This window comes from Colobus angolensis, unplaced genomic scaffold, assembly GCF_000951035.1.
Source record: "Colobus angolensis palliatus isolate OR3802 unplaced genomic scaffold, Cang.pa_1.0 Scaffold278, whole genome shotgun sequence".
In the NCBI taxonomy this organism is placed as follows: domain Eukaryota; kingdom Metazoa; phylum Chordata; class Mammalia; order Primates; family Cercopithecidae; genus Colobus; species Colobus angolensis.
The window spans coordinates 1527781-1543088 of record NW_012116021.1 but is presented as its reverse complement, the minus strand read 5'-3'; the positions used below and the strand labels follow the sequence as shown (position 1 = coordinate 1543088).

Sequence of the window (15308 nt, the reverse complement as noted above, 5' to 3'; positions counted from 1 at the left end):
AGGATGGTCTCGATCTCCTGACCTCGTGATCCGCCCGTCTCGGCCTCCCAAAGTGCTGGGATTACAGGCTTGAGCCACCGCGCCCGGCCAGATCTACTTTCATACTCCTTCTTGCTGTGTGGTTGACTGAAAATTGCTCTACTATCCAGGAGTAGGAAATGGACCTTGTTTTTTAGAAAGTCTCAAATTTCTAAGGATAGCCAACTTTTATCAGCGTCTCATGTTTTACTGACCCTGTGAATTCAGAGGTTGCCCATTTTGATCTTGACTGTTCTTTTTATCTGCCTGCTTCTCAGCATGCCCTCCTTCACTATGACAACACACTTTGTACTACAAAATAGTATATACTTTATTGGTAAAATAAAATTAAGACAGTAAACTGACTTGGAAAATATATTCTAGAGGGTAAATAAAAATTTTTCCTAAACTGTCAGTGCCAGTGTCATGCAGTGATGTGGAGAGTTAAGAGCTGATGGCTGTTTACACTTTTCTTTGTCTGAAGCAACAGTGAGTGAAGTGACTGGCTTTAGAAGCCCAGTCTTCTTCAGCAGCATCAAGAATACTTCTTTGCAAATGGAGTCTGTTTGAGAGCCTGAGCTTTAGGGTCAGAATTTATTAGATGGTGTAATGTTTACTTAAGGAACGCATTTTCCTGAGTTTATAAGGAAATCTACCACTCCATGAAATTCTAGAAAGCTATAACTAATACAGAAGGCTGTAGTCCTTGAAGACTTGATTTTACGCATGATTGGATGAGATGCCGTTGCTGTTGCTACCCCATGACTGTCAGTAGTCAGACTGAGAAGTGCCCTGTACCAAGTACCAAGGGCCGGGTACTCCTCAGAGGCCCTCCATCTGCCTGAGGTAGCTGCCCGCAGTGTAGTATCACGGTGAGCCATGGAAATGAGTCAGCCATTGTGGCAGCTTGTGAACCACCCTAACTCTACCTGCTGTCAGTTTCTAATCATAGAGTGAGGGCTCAGGGTCAGCGTGCGTGCATGGCATCAAGCCACATGGCTTAACTTCTGAGATAGCCATTGTAAGAGTCTGTAATCCAAAACATTTGGGAACCCCGCCTGGAGGTCAGTGGTTGATCCAGAACCATCTGTGGCCTCCCAGGAAGGGAGAGATTTGTGAGAAACGGCAGGTTATGTTTTTCCACCCTAACACTGAGTACTAATTGCCATTGCCATGACCAACCTGACTGTCCTGTGGTATGTAGCACCAAATCCTCCCACTGGCAAGACCCTGAACTGGTGTTTTCAGCCAGATCACAAAAGCTTGAACAGTAATTTCATACTGATGTAAAGCGAGAAACTCCATAAATGCTTTTTAAAATGTTGAAACCTGCCAAACCACAGCAGTATGGATTTTTCCTTCCTTGGGATTTGAATAAAGGAAGATTCTTCTCAGTGAATATATATATATAATATATATATATAAAATTAGTCAAGTAGTAATATTTAGTAACCTGCTCTTCCAGTCTGTTCACCGTCTGTACACCATACTCAGCCCCTCCTATATCACACACAATACTTTTTCTCACATTTCCACGTTCTCTGTCTATCAGAATCCTCAGGCCTTCTCAAATCGTAGCTCTTCTAGCATCTCCTGACTTTTACCTGTCTCTGTCTCATTGGCTCTTACCTAAGGACAGGGATGGAAACAATAAGTTTCCACATATGTATCTCTCGTCACACCTCAACTGTATTCTGAGAGGCTTAAGGACAGAGACTGTCTTAAAAATTTTCTGTCTTCTCTGTGGTTGCTGCTTCTCATAGAGTCAGTACACACTAACTTGAGTAGAGTCTTTTGGTAGGAACATGTGATTGACAGAGTGAGTAATTCAGGTAAGTGATAAAGGAATTTAGAGAAAGAGGGGATATTCCTGTGGTGGCTTGACTGATGAGGTCTTCCATAATCCTGAAAGATTAGTTGGCTTTGGATAGATGGGACAACAGGAGAGAAGGCACAGATGTTGGTGTGAGCATGACAGTAAAATCAATTGTTTAAACAAGCACTCATGGCAGAAAACTGGCTTTGCTGCCCAGGCCAACACTTTTCACCCGTCCACCTTTGTCCTTTTGTCCTGTGGACCTTCCAACCAGTCAGCAGGATAAGAAGGTGGTAGAGGCCTTGCTGCCATTGACACATATTCACATTGTCATTGTTTTGCCCTGACCACAGCCACTCTATTCTTGGATCTTCATTTGGCTAGACTTTATCTCTTTTGTAATTCCCAAAAATGATCTTGGTGCTGCTTGCATCATGTTTGGCCCTGTCACCCAGTCTGCCCTTTGCTCACTATGCCCTTTGATTTGTTTGGTAATGGGCTTTGGGCCCCATCACTGATCTGGTCTCTACAGGTTCTTCCTGGCCAGCTCCTCGCCAGGTCCCTATGCCACAATCTGGTGAGCTGAGAGCTGTTTGATTGTAGCAGAGAGCCCTGGAGTCTGTGGGGGGAGGAAGAGGAGATCAGATCATGAGAAGTCTCAAATTCCCAGAGAGGAAGAGTTTGGGCTTGATCCTGTGAGCACTGGTGGTAGGTGGTAGGAAAGGGAAGGATGGGACAGATTCCAGAGGTCTTCTAAGGTGGAATCAGTGGTATTGGTGGATAATGGAATGGCCTTGGGCATCAGAGGAAAGGGCTGAATCACAGATTATGCTGAGGTTACTGAGCGGTTGAGAGAATAGTCATTGACAGATATAGGGAAGTCAAATGGGGAAGCTGCTTTCTCAGGGAAAGTTGTTTAGTCTGGGGCTTGTCCACAGGATGTGCACAGGGGTATGAGCAACTGTGGCATTAGAACTTAGGTGGGAGCTCAAGACCAGATGCGTAGATTCTAGATCAGCTACAGGTAGGGGAAGTTATGGGAGTGGGCAGAGAGAGACACTAAGGACTGATGGCTGAGGCAGGCCATGGCTAGGGTGGGAGGAAGAGCCAGAGACAGGCAGTAAGAAAGGTAGGGGGAGAACCAGAAGCCTCCAGTGTCATGGCAGCCAGAGGAGGAAAACATAGAAGAGGGTATCAGAAACTCAGGAAGGATGAGGGCTGACCAAAGGCCATCTACCTTGGCCAGAAAGGATCAGGGATTTTTGAGAATATGTTTTCAGGAGTGAGGTGAATAAACAGGTCAACACAATAGCAACCAAAGAAGCTAGTCAGGAAACAAACGCCAGATAAGGAAGGAGAAAAAATAGAAACTGGAGGAGAAAGCCAAATTGATTGAAGCTTTTTCCTCTAAGATTGAGAGGGTAAATCCAGGGACCCAAGTGAGAGGGTGAAGTTAGCAACCTGGAGGGGAATCCAGAGCCCAGGTCAGCAGTGAGACCAACCCGGCTCAGATGCCAGCCCTGCCCCCTGCTGACCAGTGGCTTCACCTTGCCAAGCTTCTATTTCCTCATTTGTAAGATGGGTATAATAGCACTTATTTCATAGGTTCAGTATGCTGATCAAAAAAAAAAAAAAAAAAACAGCATGTGAGATGATTTATAGGATACTTGGCATGTATAAGAGTTCAGTAAATACAGCTGCTATTATTGTAGCTATTTTTATTTTAATATTATCAGCTAGATCAGTTGTACAAATAGCAAAAGACATAATGTACACAAAGGTCACACAAGCACACCTGAGTGTCAGTAGGACATCAGTAGATAAGTGAGTAAAAGATGTGCCTAGATAAATTCCGCATAAGGAAATACATGTGATAAATACCACATAATGTTAAGACTTGGTAACAATAAAGCCTTAAAATATGAAATATTATTTGATACTCAGAGGAAAATATGACAATATTGTCAAAATCATAGTAAGTTAGACGTTGTATTAGTCAAAGTAAACTAGTTTATATTCTGGTAACTAATTACCTCTGAACCTGCACATCTTAAAACCACAAACATTTATTTCTCACTCATGCTACGTGTTTATTTCAGTGGGCAGGAGGGCTCTGCTGATTGTCGTCCCACTAGGACCCCAGCTGATGGAGGTGACATCTCAACACCTGCTTCTGTGGTCACCACCGAGCCAGGAAGAGCAATGTCACACCTCACACACTGGCTCTTAAAGGCTGCTACTGGAAATGGCACTTGGTTGTTTCCTTTTCCATTTCATTGGTTTGGGTGTCCAAGGGAGAAAACACAGTCATGAGTGCTTAGTTTCTGTTTCTGGGTGGGCCGGTAAAGCCCCTTCTTCATCACTCTTTTTAGCTTATCACTGGAGACAGAAACTACAAACCATGACTTAAGGCTGCTAAAAACCTGAAACAAAAGAAACAGGACAATAACAACAAAATAAGGCACGTTGGACAAGCTTGAGAGCTTGCCCTGCCCATAGCCCACAGACTGCATGGGGCCCGGGACAGCTTTGATTGCAGCCCAACACAAATTCGTAAACTTCCTTAAAATATTATGAGATTTTTTGTGTGATTTTCTTTTAGCCCATCAGCTGTCATTAGTATTAGTGGGTTTTATGTATGGCCCAAGACAGTTCTTTGTCCAGTGTGGCCCAAGGAAGCCGAAAGATTAGACACCTCTGGTTTAAAGCAAGGCTCATGCCCATGCCTAACTTGAGAAGCAGCACACACTCCCCTGTGTCCAGAGAAGAGGAGAATAATCATGGCCATAGGCAGCAGCCTGTGTCACGTGGACCTCCTTCCTTCTGTCCTTCACTCCATCTCTTCTTGCCATTCAATGCCTCTGCCTTACTGCAGGATGTCATCAGCTTTCACTTGGAAGAATGCAATAGCTTTTCCTCCATTCTCTACCCTTTCTCATTGATCTTGCAGGCCACCAACTTACCTTCCTAAAGCACAAATTGATCATGTCATGCCCCTGCTTTAAACCAAGTGACTCCTCACTGTCTGTAGGGTGAGGTCCAGCATCAGCCCTCACTCCTTCCCCACATTCCTTGTGTTCTAGACACATCAGATCTCTCCACATTTTCTCGTACTGCATGTTCTCTCTTGCCTATGTCTTACAGTTGCAATGCCTTCTAGCTGGAATCCCTTCATACCTCTACACAGCCTCTTTATTTGAGAGAACATAATCACCTGCTCTCTGATGAATGCTTCCTTGACATTTGTGGTTCTCTTCTCTGTTGTCTGATAGCATCTGGTGTGGCCTTGGGATCTAGGACCCAGCAGAGAGGTGAAGGGGCAGAACGGGAAGCCCTTCCAGAGGGGAATAGGCACAGGGACTCCTCAGCCATGAGTCCAGGAGAAAGCAAAACTGGTTTCTGACTATTAAGACACTCACAGGTCCCCTAGAGTTTGGAGACAAATTGGTGATTGGCACATAGAAAACTAAGCTGATGAGGAAATGACAAAAGTGATAACTTGAGGGAAAATAATTTTTTTTTTTTTTTTTTTTTTTTTGAGACGGAGTCTTGCTCTGTCGCCTGGGCTAGAGTGCAGTGGCCGGATCTCAGCTCACTGCAAGCTCCGCCTCCCGGGTTCACGCCATTCTCCTGCCTCAGCCTCTGGAGTAGCTGGGACTACAGGCGCCCACCACCTCGCCCGGCTAGTTTTTTTGTATTTTAGTAGAGACGGGGTTTCACCGTGTTAGCCAGGATGGTCTCGATCTCCTGACCTCGTGATCCGCCCGTCTCGGCCTCCCAAAATGCTGGGATTACAGGCTTGAGCCACCGCGCCCGGCCTAGCTTCTCATTTCTTATAGCTATTTCGAATTGATATGAAATTAAGAGGACTCTGAATATTCATTTCATCCTTCATAGTTTTGAAAGCTGTTATCTTGTTCGTTCCTAATAATAAGTATCAGCAGTGACACCAGCACTGTCCTTTGCATTTGTCCTTTATACATAAAGAGAGATGGACTTTGCTTTAGTAGGATTTTCTAGAACATGCTTATCTGCATGGTTTTGTGGTGCTGTCTCACTTTGTGGACAAGATGAAGGTCTGGTGCCTAAGCTGGCTTTTCTCAAGGATGGAGTTGTTGACCATCTGAGAAAATGTTTTCCTGTGCCCACATGCCATAGGGGAGGGCTGCCATTTCAACAGGGCTAACCCACAGCCGTCAACAGTAGCTTCTATCAGCTTTTTGTAACTGTGTTCCTCTGATGGAAAGCTCCAGGGCAGCTGCATCATTTCCTTCCTCTTTTGTGCTCAAGGCTCACCCTGCTCAAGAAGCACTGGCTGCATTTCCCAGAAGTTCTTTCATCAGCCAATAGAACCTATGACCTTGTACCCTCCTTCATGTTGCCCTTGCTGTCGGTAGGCTCTTGTTTATCCTTCCATCTTTTCTTTGTGAAATATCACTCAGAGATTTGTCCATAGGAGTAATGAAAGAGCTTCCTCCATTTATGTCTTGACTGCTTAGTATTCCATAAACAAATGTAGTTTGTTTAACCAGTCTCCTAGATAGAGGTTTCCTTTATTTGTAATCTTTTGCTTTCACAATGTTGCATTGAATGCTTCTGTATTTTTTTTTTTTAAGACAGAGTCTCGCTCTGCTGCTCAGGCTGGAGTGCTATGGCCGGATCTCAGCTCACTGCAAGCTCCGCCTCCCGGGTTCACGCCATTCTCCTGCCTCGGCCTCCCGAGTAGCTGGGACTACAGGCGCCCACCACCTCGCCCGGCTAGTTTTTTGTATTTTTTAGTAGAGAAGGGGTTTCACCGTGTTAGCCAGGATGGTCTCGATCTCCTGACCTCGTGATCCGCCCGTCTCGGCCTCCCAAAGTGCTGGGATTACAGGCTTGAGCCACCGCGCCCGGCCTGCTTCTGTATTTTCATCACGATGTGTGCGATGCTCACCTGTCAGTGTAGGATAAACTCCTAGAAGTGGAGCTGCTGGGTCAAAGGGGATGTGCATGGAAAATTTTGTTAGCTGTTGCCCTCAAACCTCTCCACACCAGCACTGTGAGCACATTTCCCCAAAACCTTGCCAATATAAGGAGTTCTTCTACTTTTTGATATTTGCCAATCTGGTAGGTGAAAAATGTTTTCTCACTGTGGTTTTAATTAGTCTTTGATTAAAGAGACTGGGTATCTTTTTATATTTTAGAACTTTTTATTTCCTTTTCTGTTCACTGCCTGTTGGTAGCCTCTGACCGTTTTTCTGATGGTCATTGATCTTTTTCCTAATCATCTGAGAGAGCTCTTTATGTACTAGGGAAATTGGCCCTTTGTGATATGAATTGCAAATATTTGTTCTCAGTTTGTCATTTGTCTTTTGACTTTGCCCATAGTGGTATTTGCCATGCATAATTTTTTTTAATGTTTGCATAATTAAATTTTTCAATTGTTTCTTTTGTGGCTTCTGGGATTTCTGGTTTCCTTAGAAAGGTCTTCTTCACTGCAAGATCATTTTTAAAAACCTAGAATTTCTTCTAGCATACGAGTGATTTCATTTTTATTTTGAAATGTTTGATCCCTCCAGAATTTATCCTAGTGTGAAGTGTGGCTCCAACATAATTTTTTTCAAGATGGCTGTGCTTTGTCCAACACTATTTATTAAACAATCCATCTTTACCCTATTATTCCGATTTCACCTTTTTCACCAACTAAATTTCCTGGATATATTTAGGTATATTTCCAGTCTTTTGTGTTCCGTTGATGATCATGAACACGTACCATCAGCAGATTGCAGCTTTGTGCTATGTTTTGCTGTGGGCAGTGGGACGGTGCTCATACCCCAGGATTGCTTGTTTTCATACTTTTCTTGGCTATTATAGCTGGTTCATTTTTCCAAATGAACTTTGGAGTGCTTAATTCCAAATATAAAAATCTTACTATTTTTATTGTGTATCGGTTAAGTTTATAGGTAATTTAGGGAAAATTGACATGTTTGTGATGCCAAGTTTTCCAGTGCGAGTTCGTTTATTCAAGTCTTTTGAGCCTGAAAGAGCATTATAAAGTTTTCTTATCTCCTTTTCTTGATTGTGAACTCCCTGGGAGCAAGAATGGAGTCAAGTTTTGAGTATGGCCAATTAGTAATGATCTATATAATTACCGACAAAAGAAACATAATTTTCATTAAACATTTTTAGAACTTATTTTTTTCCTAACATCATTGCTTGCCATTTTGTGAGTTGTTTTCTGCACATCAGAGAAAGGCAAGATGTAATACAAATGCTGATGTCAAATGTCAGCATTTTAATCCTTAAAGTCATCTCTTGATTGGTGTGTTCTTTATATATTTTTAATAAAAAACTGTATTTACTTAGAAGCTTCAGAATGTCAACAAAATAGTTGCAACTTTTTTTTTTTTGCAATTACAGAGCAGTATTCACTTTACAGAACAACAATCATTTCATATAAGCTGCATCAGAGACAACTGAAGATGAAAAACTGTCATCCCCATATATAACTAATTTGTGCTATGCACTAACAAGAACCTGCTTTTAATTTCCATGCCAGTTTACAACCCCCATACTGTGCTAGGCAAGGTTAGTGGCTATTGAAAATACCACCAGGACAGGGATATCTAAAGACATATTTGGTAGTGTGTTAACTATACAAAAAAAAAGACACTGTACAGTTTAAAAACAAATCTTACACAGCCTTACATTTCAGTTTTTTTCTTTAAAAGGAGTAAGTTAAATGCTTTATAGACAAGAAAAAAAACTATACTAGAACCAACTTATTCATCATCATCTTCGTCTTCCTCCTCCTCCTCATTCTCATCCTCTTCATCTTCCTCATCTTCCTTCTCTTCCTTCTTTTTCTTGCTTTTTTCAGCCTTGACAACTCCCTTTTTTGCTACAGTAGGCTTTCCTTTAGCTCAATATGCAGCAATATCCTTTTCTTATTTTTCCTTCAGCTTCGCAGCCTTCTTTTCATAAGGCTGCTTGTCATATGAAAGACATATTATCATATTGTCATAAGGCAGCAGTATAATTCCACATCTCTCCCAGTTTCTTTGTAACATCATTAGTGGACAGGCCAGGATGTTCTCCTTTGATATTTGGGCAATACTCAGAACAGAACAGAACAGAACAGAACAGGAAGAAGGCCAAAGGAGGCCTCTTGGGTGCATTGGGATCCTTGAACTTTTTTTTTTTTCTTTTGAGATGGAGTTTCACTCTTGTTGCCCTAGCTGGAGTGCAATGGCACCATCTCGGCTCACTGCAACCTCTGCCTCCCAGGTTCAAGTGATTCTCTTGCCTCAGCCTCCCAAGTAGCTGGTATTACAGGCACCCACCACCATGCCTGGCTATTTTTTTGTGCATTTTTAGTAGAGATGAGGTTTCACTGTCTTGGCTGGGCTGGTCTCGAACTCCTGACCGTAGGTTATCCACCCGCCTCGGCCTCCCAACGTGCTGAGATTACAGGCGTGAGCCACTGCGCCCGGCCTGAACGTCTTTTTTTTGTCTCCCATTTAGGAGAGATACAGGTTTTCATTTCTTTTTCATAATAGGCCTTGTCCACCTTTGCTGTATCTTCAAATTTTCCTTTCTCTTTAGCAGACATGGTCTTCTACCTCTCTGAGCACTTTTTAGCAAACTGAGGAGTTGACTGAAGCATCTGGGTGTTTGTTCTTATGTGCCTCCCTACAAGTTTGCACAAAAAATGCATATGATGGCATTTTCTGTCTTGGCTTCTTAGGGTCTCCTTTGCCCATGTTTAGTTATTTTCCCTCAGCAAGGCACAGAGTTGCCCAGTGCCCATCTGGATCTCACTTGCCACGGTGCTATCTCTGTGGAGCTCAGTGTACTGCAGTGGCTGTGATATCGGGAGCCAGGTGCAGCCTCCTCACTCTCTCTACTCTATACCATTGCTGTCCAGCCAGTGCAGCTCCTATTTGATAAGTGTGTTCTTTTTTTTTTTTTTTTTTTTTTTTGAGACGGAGTCTCGCTCTGTCGCCCGGGCTGGAGTGCAGTGGCCGGATCTCAGCTCACTGCAAGTTCCGCCTCCCAGGTTTACCCCATTCTCCTGCCTCAGCCTCTGGAGTAGCTGGGACTACAGGCGCCCACCACCTCGCCCGGCTAGTTTTTTTGTATTTTAGTAGAGACGGGGTTTCACCGTGTTAGCCAGGATAGTCTCGATCTCCTGACCTCGTGATCCACCCGTCTCGGCCTCCCAAAGTGCTGAGATTATAGGCTTGAACCACCGCGCCCGGCCGATAAGTGTGTTCTTAAAAGAGCATTCTGTGTAGATAATCCAGGGGCTTCACATTTAGATATTTGAGTTTTTCTTCACTAGGAATAGTGGCAAATATAATGTGATTTTCCAGCTCTAATCTTCCCTCCTCCATAACCCTGGCACAGATTTTGAGGTAGCCTTGGCCTGGGAAGTAGCCAAAAGGCAATACTGGGCTGGACAAAGAACAGTCCATTGGCATCTATGTGCATGTCCTCCAGACAGGAGAGAGGTGACCAAGCAGATGGGGACAAGACACGGGTGTTCTGTGTTCTTAGCGTCAGCATGAGTCCTGTTTGGTTAGCACAGAGTGAGTCTGGGAACTTTGCACTTAGCACCTTGGCAGCCCAGGTCTGGGAACTGTGGTGCCTTCTCCTAAAGTTAGGTCACTAATCTTCGACTGACTGTTTGCAGGACCAGTTCTCTAATGGATGGCATTTGTCAAGTGGAACCCTGGAGCTTCTTAATAAACTGCCTCCTCACTTAACGCATGATGTCAAAACCAGGTTGAAATGCAACGTAAGGAGAGAGGACTGTGCTGTGGTCTGTGTAGGGAGGAGTGTGACCAGTTCCACCTGCTGTTTGTGGAACAGGAAGATAGTGGGATCAGATACATTTAACATGTGGATACAGTTCTGAGGGGTTTTAACTGGTTTTCTTTGAATATTAGAAAAGCACATTTATTTTCCCTTAGAGCAAAAAAGTACTGTTTCTTTTTAAGTGGTTTTATTGTAACTCATGGGGCTGTTCTCCCAACATTCATGTTTCATAGTTTGCACGATATGCACAAAGGTCACAGATGTGCCAGCCTGGCCCAGTGGCCTCCGTCCTGTATTTAGAAACCAGTTACAGGAACAGAAGAGGATTGCTCTTTTGTTTCCTCAGGCCACTTTTGGTCATTTCAGGCAGAAACAATCTCTGCATTGGAATTTTCCTGTACAGATCCTGCAATTCAGGAACAGAGCATTTAGCAACAACAGTGAAAATGTAATGTGTGACAGCTGTGGAGAAGAATTTGCCTCCAGTGAGGGGAAAATGCTGTGTTCAAAGCGGATTTCTGATGAGCCTATTAATGGGTGTTTGGGAAGCTGAATATGTCACTGCCATAAAGGCCCAAGGTGTTTGTTCCTGAAGCTAATGAGGAAGCCCTTTCCCAGCCTCAGCCTCGCCTCCCTAGCAGGACTGGTGAGATGTGCACGCAGGGTCTACTCCACATCTGGCCCTCCTGAAAAGAAGGGCTTCCAGGGGGGGCCGTATCCTAGTGGAGAAGGGTGAAGCCCAGTGGGGAGGGCTCACAAAAGACCTGCTGTTGACCTGCTGGCTTCAGGTCCACTGGGCTAGGGGTAGATAGGCCAGAAAAGAAACCAGAGGTGTCTGTGGTAGGAGCAGCAGGGGCCCTGGCTTCCAGGCCTGTGGAGCAGGGAGGCTTTGGCAGTTCAGGATCTGGGATAAGAACTGACAAAATGTTCTCCTAAACTCTGGCCCTTCCTGGCTTCCTTACCTTCCCTGTGTGCACACACACACACACACAGGAAGGCCCAGAGCTCAGTTTGCAGACTTGTGGAGCTGCCACAAAGCTTTACTCCCAGTGTTTCCCCCACCACTGATGCTTGTCCTTGTGGGTTTATTCTCACGCATGAAAGTAGGGTAAAAATGTATCCCCAAATCAGACACATGTCAGCTTTTTAGAAGCACTTCCATCCTGTCTTGCTCTCACTGTCATTGCTCTCCTGGATCTCATTATCTTTGGGGAGATATTCAATATGATTTTATTAACATCTTGGCCTCATCTTAGAAATAATTAAATGTGAATATTCAAATTAATTAGCCCCCAGATGTATCTTCTGCAGAAAAAACTCCACTAACAAGAAGTCAGTTACAGTTGTGAAAAACATGCAAAATGAAAGAAATGGTTTTTTGTCAGACATGTGAAGACCACTGTAGAGAAGCTCCAACAAATTCAGTTCTCAATTTGAAGAAACATTATTTAATATAGAACATTTTGACAGTTGATCAGACAGGAGAAAACTGGCACACAGCTGTTATTTTAGCTTCTGGTTGGGGGAGTTGATGAGTCTTGAATGTGATAAAGTAAGAAACGCTTTGGACTGAATCAGAGACCTGTCCTCTTATCCTAGCTTTTTTTTTTTCTTTCTCATCTTTAAAATGGGGAAGACACCATTGCTCAGAATTGTGAAGATTAAGCTAGAAGGCCAGGCGGGGTGGCTCACTTCTGTAATTCCAGCACTGTGGGAGGCTGAGGTGGGAGGATTGCTTGAGCCCAGGAGTTCAAGACCAGCCCTGGCGGCACAACAAGACCCTGTCCCTACAAAAAAAAAAAAAAAAAAATTAACTGGGCATGGTGGCGTGTGCCTGTGGTCCCGGCTACTCAGGAGGCTGAGATGGTAGGATTGCTTGAGCCTGGGAGGTCAAGGCTGCAGTGAGCCGGAGTTATACCACTGCACTCCAGCCTGGGTGACAGAGTAAGACCTTGTCTCTAAAAATAAGTAAGTAAATAAATAAACTAGAGACATGACTCACCCAGCTCCTGATGCAGAGATTTGGTGCTCAGAAATGTCCCTCCTCTCTGAGATCCTAGTACTCCCCAACATGCACTGAGTGAAACTGGTACTTCTCAGCCTCGTGATTGTCTCCCCATAGTATCATCCTATTCTATCCCTCTGACCCCATTGCCCACTGCTCCTGCCTGTGACAGTAGCTGCCTGTGTATTCATCATACATCCTACCTTCAGATTACAAATGCCACCAGGGTGGTCACTGTGTCCGGCTCTAATCTCTGTATGCCTCACAGCACTCGTATTTGTTGAATTTTATTAAATCAATATTTAAGAGCCAAAAGAAAATACAGGTAGAGGCAAGCTCGGACCTGATAACATCTTTGGTTTGGCCCCAGGTGCCAGCAGCACACTCCTAGTTGGGCATCCTCAGTCTATGTTGTCACTCTCAAAACAAATCTGTTTGTCAGAGTAAAGGTCACCTTTTTTTTCCTCAGTGAACAATTATTTTTTTCTGAAAAATTTGCTTTTCTTCCCTTGAGTGTGTGTACTCAAGTAAGCAGAATGGAGGGCCTGTGGAGATGGGCATTCTCTCTGGAAACTGAGGAAACATCCCGAGCCTATGGCTCCTAACAGTCTTGGCACCTAACTAGAATCTGACCAGAGTCTCAGCACGCAACCAGCAGAGAACATCACCAGCCATTTGAATGTGCAGTTGTCTGGAGCAGCCACGCAGCAGGTCTCTGTAGACATGATGGAGAGAGTTTTCTTCTTGGGAGGGCTTCCCAAGATGATGTAACTCCTCTGCCTTTTGCCTCAGTGGCTGAAGAGTCCCTTTGGACTTGGGTTTTGCAGAAAGAGAGGGGAGTCTGAGGGCAGAGTGTAAACTTACACAGCCGGTGTGTAGAGCTGAGCAGCCTGTGTTAGGAACAGTCAGAGCCTCTGGACTTGTGCGGCTTCCACTCACGTGCTATGTTAGCAGTTCTTTTCCTCAAGCTCTACTGAAAGACCTGTGGTCCTGACATTTTATAGTCACGAGCCCTGGAGAAGATAGCCGTTCATTTTGCTGGATGACCTTTTAAATAAACCTTTAGAGAGAGTTCCAGGCAAATACCGGAGGTGGCTGTGGATGCCCAACAGAATCCAGCAAAAACACCTCTCTGTGCTGGAAGTTCCTTCTTGTACCTGATGCCTTGGAATTTAGGCAGGAGATAAATTAAAGATGAATTTCTTCTTCTTTTTTTTTTTAACGTTACAATATAGTTAGCTATTACCTTGATATGCTTTCTAATATATAATGGAGTTACATATGTACATTTAACTTATGCAAATCCAACTCTACAGATTAAGAGAGAGACACCCCCCCCGCCGCCACACACACACACATACATCACCTTATTTGTGCTGAGCCTTCTGCCAGCCTCTCCATTCAAAGGAGCACAGTCCCCCCGCCACCCCGTCCCTGTGTGATCTGGGAGCCTCACGTCACCTCTGCTGGTACCAGGGCCTGTGTGTCTCTCCTGCGAGAGAGAGCACCTTACTGTATCTTCACGTTTAAACATGTGTTTTTGTTTTCCGTTTTCTTTGTTTCACAACATGGCCTTAACCTCAAGCTACCAGTGCCATCTGTGCTTATCCGCAGCCCCAGCCATCTTCCCGGCACTGGAGGAGAACTGCTTGGACTCCCCTTGCCCAGAGACAGTGTGTTACTAAGGGATGCTCAGGGTATAATTTGATTATAGTTAATGCTGGAGTGCCGTGGCCCGATCATAATTCACTTTTGTCTCGACTGCCTGGGCTCAAGTGGTTCTCTTACCTCAGCCTCCCAAGTAGCTGGGACCACAGGCATACGCCACCACACCCAGCTAATTATTATTATTATTATTTTTGTATAGATGAGGTCTTCCTGTGTCACCCAGGCTGGTCTCGAACTCCTGGCCTCAAGCAATCCTCCCACTTGGCCTCCCAAATTGCTGGGATTACAGGCATGAGCCACCACACCCAGCCTGATAGTTTTGCCTTTTAACTTGAGAACCAAGCTGCTGGTGAGATGTGACCCCACTACAAAAACAGAATGGCCAGGCACTGTGGCTCACTCCTGTTAATCCCAGCACTTTGGAAGGCTGAGGTGGGCGGATCTCTTGAGGTCAGGAGTTCTGGCCAACATGGTGAAACCCCATCTCTACTAAAAATACAAAAATTAGCCAGATGTGGTGGTGTGCTCCTATAACCCCAGCTACCCAGGAGGCTGAGGCGTGAGAATCGCTTGAACCCAGGAGATGGAGGCTGCAGTGAGCAGAGATCACATCACTGCACTCCAGTCTGGGCAACTCCGTCTCAAAAAAAAAAAAAAAAAAAAAACAACGGTTAAAGCAGGAAGAGGGAGTTACTCCTGAGTGATTCCCCTTTGTTGTGACTACTGTTGTTTAGTACTTGCCTGAGCCCCAGAGCTTGGTCTCTTTACCGTTTCTCCTGTTTAGTGCCAGCCTCTGGCTTGGAAGCCCACATTCACCAGCTCCGCAATAAACAGATTTCTATCAGGAATATCTACCAGGGTTCTCCATGTTGCTGAAAAGTCCCTAGTTCAAGATAACCTTTAAAATGGCCAGCCAGGCGCGGTGGCTCAAGCCTGTAATCCCAGCACTTTGGGAGGCCGAGACGGGCGGATCACGAGGTCAGGAGATCGAGACCATCCTGG

General features: G+C 44.6%; 1 protein-coding gene and 1 pseudogene across 2 annotated transcripts in view; one reads left to right on the top strand and one right to left on the bottom strand.

Moving 5' to 3' along the window:
- ABHD2 (abhydrolase domain containing 2) overlaps window positions 1-15308 on the top strand; it is a 113186-nt gene that overhangs the window by 39699 nt on the left and 58179 nt on the right. The window lies entirely within an intron of this gene.
- Window positions 8596-9576, bottom strand: LOC105516214 (annotated as a pseudogene).